At 41.6% G+C, this 9,845-nt stretch overlaps 1 protein-coding gene across 1 annotated transcript in view; it reads left to right on the top strand.

Annotated features, from left to right (window-relative positions):
* Positions 1-6,751: 6,751 nt before the first annotated feature.
* The window catches only part of acer2 (alkaline ceramidase 2), a 67,074-nt gene continuing 63,980 nt past the window's right edge, over positions 6,752-9,845 (top strand). Inside the window, exon 1 of the mRNA XM_043719095.1 lies at positions 6,752-7,299. The gene's annotated coding sequence lies outside the window, so the exon portion shown is untranslated. The remainder of the gene's footprint in view (positions 7,300-9,845) is intronic.

Raw genomic sequence — 9,845 nt, 5'->3', positions numbered from 1 at the left:
CTGAGTGAGTGGGCATTGTGAGAGAGGAAGGTGGGAGGGTGAGGCAAGTGCTGGTGAGAGAGGAAAGTGGGCTTGGTGGGTGGGAGTGAGAGGAAGGATGGAAAAAGGGTGGGCGGGAGAAAGGGAAATGGTGAGTTTGGAGAGTAGAGACAAAGGGTTGGAGTAATTCACCAAAGCTTCTTCAATGGCATCTTTCAAACTTGCAGCCTCTACCATCTACAAGGACAAGAGAAGTGGAAGACCACCAATTTCCATCCAATGATCATGACTTGGATCTGTGTTACCATTCTTCATCTGTTACTGAGTCAGAATCCTGGAAGTCCCTTACTAATAGCATTATGTCCTGACACCCCAAGGATTGCCACAGTTCTAGAAGACTAGTTCAAGATGAGCGATTAATGCTGAGCTTGACCAGCAAAGCCTATATCCAATGAATGTACTTGTAGAAATTGGCCAAGGGACTATTAATTTGTTCTGCATTGTTGTTTCTAGAAGCTTCCCCACCTGTTTAAGTTGACTGGCCTGTCATTGCTAGACTTTACACCACTTTGTAAACTAGGTTCTAACACTTGTGATTCTCTTGTGCTCTGGCACCATCCCTGAGCCTGAGGAAAATTGAGAGGTCGTTACCAGTTCCTCTACAATTTCCACACTCCCTCCTCAGTGGCCTTGGATGCCTTAGCAAAATTATCATGGCAGCACGATGGCTCAGTGGTTAGCACTGCTGCCTCACAGCACCAGGGACCCAGGTTCAATTCCAGCCTCAGGCGACTGTCTGTGTGGAGTTTGCACATTCTCCCCGTGTCTGTGTGGGTTTCCTCTGGGTATTCTGATTTCCTCCCACAAGCCAAAGATGTGCAGGTCAGGTGAATTGGCCACGCTAAATTGCCCATAGTGTTAGAGGGCAATTAGTTAGAGGGAAATGGGTCTGGCTGGGTTACTCTTCGGAGGGTCAGTGTGAACCTGTTGGGCCGAAGGGCCTGTTTCCACACTGTAGGGAATCTATTCTAATCTAAACCAATACTTCCTCAATACTTGTAAACCTTGTAAGTATTCTGAATTGCTCTTCTTTTACCATATCTTTCACAAATTATATGCCTGTCGATGACTTTTAACTTTCATGTTAACTGCCAGTCCCTTTTCATACTCATCCCACTTCACTCAACAGCTACAATTCCACAGCCTGGCTATTTCAATGCTTCCCACCCTCTGTAAACCCAAGTTCATCTGTGCTGTTCATTTGGTTTTTAATCCACTTTGATCCCCCTGGATTCATATTGAGTTTTCGTTGTATCATGTTGCTCTGGGAACCAGCGTTGATTTGTGCAAAGTGTTGATGGATGAGTACTTGGAATGAGTTAGGATGCAGGCAGCAAAGTTTTAACTGACCTCAGATTTAGAACTCAGCTGTAATTGGGTAGGGCATTGGTGAGACCACACTGAAGGTACAAGGTACAATTTCGGTCTCCTTTAAGGACAGATATACTTGCATTGGAAGCAGTTCGGATAAAAGCTGAGTTTGATGGATTTTTGGAGAAAGGACTGCAGATGCTGGAGATCATAGTGGAAAAGTGTAGCACTGGAAAAGCACAGCAGGTCAGGCAGCATCTGAGGAGCAGGCCAGTCGACATTTTGGGCATAAGCCCTTCATCAGAAATGTCTAATGAAGAGCTTATGCCCGAAAAGTGGACTCTCCTGTTCTTCAGGTGCTGCCTGGCCTGCTGTGCTTTTCCAGCACCACACTTTTTGACATTGGATTTTTGTTTGATAATGAGACAATGGTTTATAAGAACAGGAAGGAAAGTGGAGTTAAGCCACAATCAGATGATCCATAACCTTATTGAATCACACAGCAGATTTTATGGGCTAACATCTGGCCAACTTGTGCTCCTATTTCTCACGATCCAAGGCCTTACCTGTCAAAGATGGTGCAATATTTGTTTAGAAGCTCATCACAGAACAAAGTCCTTTCTCTTGTCCTCATTTCCTGGGGTTGGACCATTGATTTCTATTATATTGGTGCAAGCTTATGGGGTAAAGTACAACAGTGGTCTGCATTTCCAGGAGATGACTGACCAGGAGAATCTCTTGATCTCACTGCCTGCCATCAGTTATATTGGAAGGACTTACAAGCTGATAATCAACCTGTTTGGCCACATTACAAACACACCTTCAGTGGCTACCAAGTTTTGGTGTGGGACTTAAAACTTTTGGTGCAGAGGTATGGACACTACCACTGCATCAATGAGACTTCCTAATATGTTGGAGTCCTGTAACGTAATTCAGATCAACAGGTCCTTGCTGGTGATACTGCTCTGAATGGGCTTCCTCCAATTCTTGTTTGTCTAACTGTATCAACATACCTCTTAATATTTATCCATTAATCAACTTCAGTAAAACAGGTTAATTGGCATTATCATTTGTTTGAACGTTTGCACAAATTAGCTGCCATGATCCCTAAATTACAATACTGTAGGGAAGACACTTCAAAAAGAATGAATTGATTATAAAACAAAATGATTATGAAAGACACTATAAAATTGCAGGCTTTTCTCTTTATTTCTGCCTTATTCTTCTTTCTCTTAAGTGTTTATTGAGCTTTTTCTGAAAACCATCATATAAGTCACCTTAATTGCTCCTTGTGGCAACAACCTTCGCATTCTAATCATTCTCTAGGAAAACATTTTCTGGAGTTCCCCGTTGGATTTCTTAATGGTTTAATATGACAACAACCTTGCCACTGGTCTGGTTTCAAAGATTGAATCATTGGTTAAGGAATGGGGTTTGGGCTGGGACTAAAGACAATGGCTTTGTTTTTCTCAGTTTTTGATCAGGTGGAACTTCAATCCATCTAGTACTGGATGTCAAGATAAACAGTGTGTTAAGTTAAAGACAGTGAAGGTGCTGAGAGAGGTGGCACTGATACTCATTTCAGATCCTGTATCTTGGACAGCATATAAGTGAGAAGTAAAAGAAAGTTATGGATTAATCCTTTGAAAACTCGAGTATGTGTAGTTCTTGATTATATATCTTGTACCAAGGCAGGTGTTTGTTTTGCTCATTTTCAGTGCATTTGCCTAAAGGAGACAGATCAGTCATAGAATCCCAACAGTGAATAAAGAGGCCATTTGGTTCATCAAGTCTGCACTGACCTTCTGAAGAGCATCCCACCCAAACCTCGCCCCCACCCTATTCCCATAATCCCACACAGATTATGGCTAACCCACCTAACCTGCACATACCTGGACACTATAGTGTAACTTAGCATAGCCAATCCACCTAAACTGCACATCTTTGGACAGATGAATGTATTATTAACAGAACTCCCAAATTTAACTGAATCAGAATCTTAAGAGTGGAAAATCAAATCTGTGTCTCATCACTTCATAATACTTTATGTACTTAAATATGTGTGTGTATTTTTATTGAAAAAAGAAAATTTTTAAGATTTTTTACAAAATTACAAAAGAAATACAAACAAGTATAAACATTAATATAAAATTAAATAAAGAGGAGAAAAAAAATAACCAAAAAAAGAAAGAAAAACCCAACTAACTACCAATCTATCCTACAAACAACCAAAACATAAAATAGAATATCATACATTACTAGCAATAAACAACGAAATAATTAAATAACTAGATACATGCTCAAAATAAATTTACATCAAGTTATAATAAAACTCGTATTTATACGAGATTCCTTCTTTTGTATATAATCTCGTATTTGGAAATACCGAAAAGATCCCTGTTAGGCAATCCAAACTTCCGGTGCAACTGCTCAAAGGATATCATAACCTCCCCATCGAACAGGTCTCCCAAACAGGAGATACCTCTGGACTTCCAAGTTTTAAATGTTGCATTTGTCACCCCTGGCTGGAATCCCAGTGCTCCCACTATAGGAGTATAAAGGGAGGTTTTTTGCAGGTTACCCTCATCTTGTCGCATTATCCTCCAGGCTTTAATTGTATTTAATACAATAGGATTTTCACAATAGTCCATAATAGCTCTCATCTTGTCCATAAATAAAAGATTGATGAGGGAACATTTTGCTTGGGAGGTCTCAATATCTAACCAGATTGATTGTGGGTCACAAGAGACCCAATCAGCTACATAAGATAATTAGGAGCTCAATTGATAACCTCCTGAAAACTGGAAAGTCCAGTCCTCCCCTTGCTTGTGGGAGCTGCAGCTTTTCTAATTTGATAAGGGGCTGTCTATGAGTCCAAATAAAGGAGCCGAGCCAGCCGTAGAGCTTATGTAACGCCTGTCTCGGCAGCATCATGGGGAGCATTCTCATTGGGTATAAAAGATGAGGTAGAATATTCATTTTAACTAGGGCTACTCTGCCTAACCAGGATATTGGGAGATCTTCCCAGGATTGAAGGTCCTGGCTTATTTTCTCTAATAAGTGCACAAAATTAGCTTTATATAGCTGACCAAATACTGAGATGATAAAAATACCGAGGTACAGAAAACCTTTTAGTGACCATCAAAAGGGAAGCAAGATCCATCCGGTAAATTGGATACACCAGCAAGACCTCCCAACGGCATGGCCTCAGATTTCGTAAAATTGATTTTATAGCCTGAGAACATACCAAATAAATTGATCACTTGGATTAGGTGGGGCACGGATATCAAAGGATCACTAAAGAAGAGGAGGACATCATCCGCATATAGAGTGATTTTATGTTTGCCCAATCCAACCCTTGGAGCCGTTATGTTAGGGTCAATTCATATAGCTTCCACCAGTTGTTCAATCACTAGCGTAAATAATAATGGTGAAAGAGGACATCCCTGACGACAGCCCCTGCCAACACTAAAGCTATCTGAACTTAAACCGTTGGTGATCACTGCTGCTTTTGGGATCATTATATAATACTGAAACCCATTTAGTAAATGCCTCTCTGACATCAAACCTTTCCAGTGTATAAAAAAGATATGACCATTCTACCCGATCAAATGCCTTCTCTCTGTCCAAGGAGATAGCTAAACCTGATATTGTTCCCTGTTGACAAGCTTATATCATATTTAAGACCCTTCTAATATTATTAGTTGACCTGCGGCCCTTTGTAAATCCCGTCTGGTCCTCTTTTATGATTTATTGGAAGACCTTCTCCAATCTTAATGCTAACATTTTAGAGAGAATTTTGAAATCCATGTTTAGTAAGGATACGGGTCTATATGATGAACAATCTTCTGGGGCATTTCCCTTTTAAAGAATAAGAGAGATGTTTGTTTCTCTCAACAAAGGTGGGAGGCAGCCCTGACTGTGTGAATAATTATACATATAAATGAGTGGCCCGGCCAGTTCCCCAATAAATTTTTTATAGAACTCAGCCTGGAATCCATCTGGTCCAGGTGCTTTGTCACTCTGAAGCTGCCTAACTGCGTCGAGTATTTCCTGGGTGTCAGGGGGGTATTCAAGATCGACACCTGCTCTGACGTTAAGCCCGGAAAGGCCAAATTTTTAAAGAAGGATTCCATCTTCTCAGTCCTATCCTCACAGTCCAGCGATTTATACAGTTCAAAATAGAACTTTCTAAAGGCTGTATTGACCTTTTTACGATCATAAGTCAAGGTACCAGCACTTTCTCTAATGATCATATTGGCTTGAGGAGCCTTTTTCTTTCTAGCAAGGTACACTGGGAATCTGCCAGGCTTGTTGCCATATTCAAATAATCTCTGCTTTGTGAATAATATTTCCCTCTTTGCTGTTTGGGTAAGTGTGGTATTCAAGGCTGCCCTAAGAGCTGTGATCCTTTGTAGCTTAGTAATGGAAGGCCTGTTAAAAAATGCTGTCTCAGCTACCTTCAAGCGAGTCTGGAGCAGGTACTATTGTTCTCCCTTTTGTCTTTTCCGGGTCACAGAATATGAGATGACCAAACCTCGCGCATAAGCATTAATAGGTCTCCCACATCATCAATGGGTTACTGGCCATACCTGAATTAATTTCCAAGAAGGCTTTGAATTCCTGCGAAAAATACTTTATAAATTTGCTATGCTTCAATAAGAAGGGATCCATATGCCAGTGTTAGGGGCCTATCCCATTATCCCTAATCTCGACTTCCATATATACTGCGGCATGATCAGAAATAGCTATGTTAACTATTTTACAAGACACAATGGAATTCAAAAGGGTCGAGGGGGCAAAAAACATATCAATTCTGGTATGGCACTTGTGCGAGTTAGTATGAGATGACCAAACCTCGCACATAAGCATTAATAGGTCTCCCACATCATCAATGGGTTACTGGCCATACATCTACTAGCTCTAGCTCCTCATTCAGATCCGCCAGTTGTCTAGATCTCAGAGATATACCCATAGTGCTCTTAGGTATCCTATCTGTCTCTGGGTCCATAATACAGTTAAAATTTCCTCCTATAATTGTATGGCGGACTCCAAAAGCCATCAACTTAGAGAAGGTTTCTGTTACAAATTTAAAGGGATGCAGCGGGAGGTGGGGGGGGGGGGGGGGGGGGCAATAGAGATTCAAAATTCCATATTCCTCTCCAAGTATTAGGGCTTTGATCAATATCTACCGTCCACATTCATCTTTTACCTGGCTTAACATTTGGAAAGGAAGATTCTTCCAAATAAGAATGGCTACTCCCCTACTTTTTGAACTGAAAGATGAGAAAAAAGCCTGATCAAATCCACCCTGTTGTAGCTTTGAATGTTCTTTGTCAAGTAGATGTGTCTCCTGGAGGAGAGCTACATCAACCCTTTCTTTTTTGAGACTTGATAATATCTTTTTCCTTTTGATTGGTGAATTACTCCCCTTGACATTCCAGGTGCACCACCTAAGTGAATAGCTAGACATGACCGTCCAGGCAAGCCTGAGACCTCCCAGGAGGAAGAGCCCCACTCAGGAAATCTTGAATAAAGACTGTAGTAAATTCACAAATACAAAAATTCTTTAAAACATTTAAGCCAACACAGTTAAAAGCTATTCCTAAGTAAAAAAAACAACAACACAAAACATATTTGAAAGGAGACTTTCCCTGTTGCTCCCAGGGGGCATAACTACCTATCGATAACCCCACCATAACCTCTCCTAGCTAGGGCCCTGCCTTCGGCCCAGGCATTATAAAGTGGAGTAGACACATTCAAGTATTTTATAAAACCAAAGTTAAAAGTGAGTAAACCGCGGCCCATTGCTCCACCCCTCCAACGTGCCGCTCAAGATTTTCAATTTCTCGTGACCGAGATTGACTTCCACGGACCGGGACTCCTCAATAAAAGCGTCGATCTTCTCTTGAAGTTTGGTGATTCCAGAGAGCAGGGGCGCCGCTGCAGGTAAGTCCCCCGAGCCACCGCTGATGTCTCTGCTACTGCGGGAGGGGGTGGGAGAGGGGTCTTTGCCTGTTGCGAGCTGTGGGTGTTTTTGCCCTTAATCATTTTAGAAAAACACCAAACTATCCAAGTTTGATGTAAAATGACTGACTACGCTGGGCAAAAGCTATTTTAAATTATTTAAAAAGTGTGGTAAAGGCGGGTGCCCCACTTTGCCTGAGTCTTAGGCAGAGGACTACAGACTCAGACTTGCTGGGTCGCCGCCATCTTGAATTTCCATGTGTGTGTATTTCTAATACCTCTTGCACAGCCTGGAAGTTATATAATAAAAAGTTTGGTTCCCTGATATGTATGCCTGAATCTTTTATCTTCAACATCCCTCCTTATCTTATCAGTGGTACAATTCTTTATTCTTTAAATACACATTTTCAGAGCATGTCATTTATTGTTTAACCTTCCTTTCTTTGAAACACTTGTGGTGGGCCTTTCTCTTGAACTATTATTTTCCATGCTCCCACATAAAGGTATTATTCATTATAGGGGTTTGATACAATGGAGTGACATAGCTCAGAAGTCATATAAAAGCCCAATTTATTTTTGTGAGACTGGAGCCACATAATCATAGTCATAGAGTCATACAGCATGGAAACAGACCCTTCGGTCTAACCAGTCCATGCCAAACATAAACTCAAACTAACTAGTCCCAATTGCCTGCTGTTGGCCCATATCCCTCCAACTTTCCTACCTTCCAAACCTTTCCTATACGTAATTATCCAACTGTCTATTAAACGTTGTAATTGAATCCACACCCACCATTTCCTCAGGATACGTGATCCACCCCATGTGTAAAAAATTTGCCCAAGTCTTTTTTACATCTTTCTTTCACCTTAAAATGTCACTGCTAGTCTTGAAATCCTCCATCCTAGGGAAAAGACAACTACCACTAACTCAAGCTATACCCCTCATTATTTTATAAACTTCTATAAGGTCACCTCTCAACCTCCTAAGCTCCAGTGAAAAAAAGTCCCAGCCTAGACCTAAATAAGGATGATAGGTTTTCTTCCCTAAAGATGATATGAGTGAACTAGTTAAGTTTTTATAACGGGCTGAGAACTTCATGGTTAACTACTGACCCTGGTTTTTCAGGTCAGTTTTTTAAGCTGTGTTTACATTATTAAACTATTATGGTGGTATTTGAACTCTCCTCTGGATTATGAGACTAAGAACATAACCATAACTCAATCCAGAACTTTGGACTAATAATATTTCTGTAGAATTACAACATGAAAATGATCATTCAACCCAGCCAGAATGTTTGATTTCTGATTGAGCAGTAGAATGGAATTCTGGGATGATGGTGACATTAATTGTAATCCAACATGTCCACCGTGTTTGCATATGTTTTAATGCCTGTTCCTTGGATTTTTTTTATTCATTCATGGGATGTGGGTTTCGCTGGTTGGCCAACATTTATTACTTCTCCCTAGTTGACCTTGAGATGACCTGCCTTCGTGAACTGCTGCTGTCCATGTGCTGGAGATGGACCCACAATGCTCTTAGGGTGGGAATTTCAGGATTTTGACCCAGCAACAGTAAAGGAATGGTGATATATTTCCAAGTCAGGATATGGCTTGGAAGGGAGCTTGAAGGTGGTGGTGTTCCCATGAATCTGCTGCCCTTGTCCTGCTAGATGGAAATGGTTGTGGTTTTGGAAGATGCTGTCTAAGGATCGTTGGTGAATTTCTGCAGTGAAGCTTGTAGATTGTACACATTGCTGCTACTGAGTGTCAGTGGTGGAGGGAGTGGATGCTTGTGGATGTGATGCCAATCAAGCTAGCTGCTTTCTCCAGGATGAATTCGAGCTTCTTGAGTTTTGTTGGAGCTGCATCCATCCAGGCAAGTGGGGAGTATTCCATCACACTCCTGACTTGTGTCTTGTGGGTGATGCTGAGAGTGTGGTGCTGGAAAAGCACAGCAGGTCAGGCAGCATCCAAGGAAGAGGAGAATCGACATTCCAGGTAAAAGCCCTTCACCAAGAATTCCTGATGAAGGGCTTTTGCCCAAAACGTCGATTCTCCTGCTCCTCAGATTCTGCCTGACTTGCTGTGCTTTTCCAGCACTACACTCTCGATTCTAATCTCCAGCATCTGCAGTCCTCACTTTCGCCTGGTAGATGATGAACAGGCTGTGTAGAATTAGGCGGTGAGTTACTTGCCACAGTTTTCCAAGCCTCTGATCTGCTGTGCCGCCTCTGTGTTGATGTGGTGAGTCCAGTTGAGTTTAATGGTAAGCCCAGAATGTTAATAGTGGAGGATTCAGTGATGTTAACACAATTGAATGCAAGAGGTTGGTGGTTAGATAGTCTCTTATTGGAGATACTGGATTCTGGATCAGTGGTGCTGGAAGAGCACAGCAATTCAGGCAGCATTCAACAAGCAGCGAAATCGACGTTTCGGGCAAAAGCCCTTCATCAGGAATAAAGGCAGAGAGCCTGATGCGTGGAGAGATAAGCTAGAGGAGGGTGGGGGTGGGGAGAAAGTAGCATAGAG

Source organism: Chiloscyllium plagiosum, chromosome 2 (assembly GCF_004010195.1).
Source record: "Chiloscyllium plagiosum isolate BGI_BamShark_2017 chromosome 2, ASM401019v2, whole genome shotgun sequence".
NCBI lineage: Eukaryota > Metazoa > Chordata > Chondrichthyes > Orectolobiformes > Hemiscylliidae > Chiloscyllium > Chiloscyllium plagiosum.
Note: the sequence above shows the minus strand (reverse complement) of the source record. Positions and strands in the feature narration are given on the sequence as shown.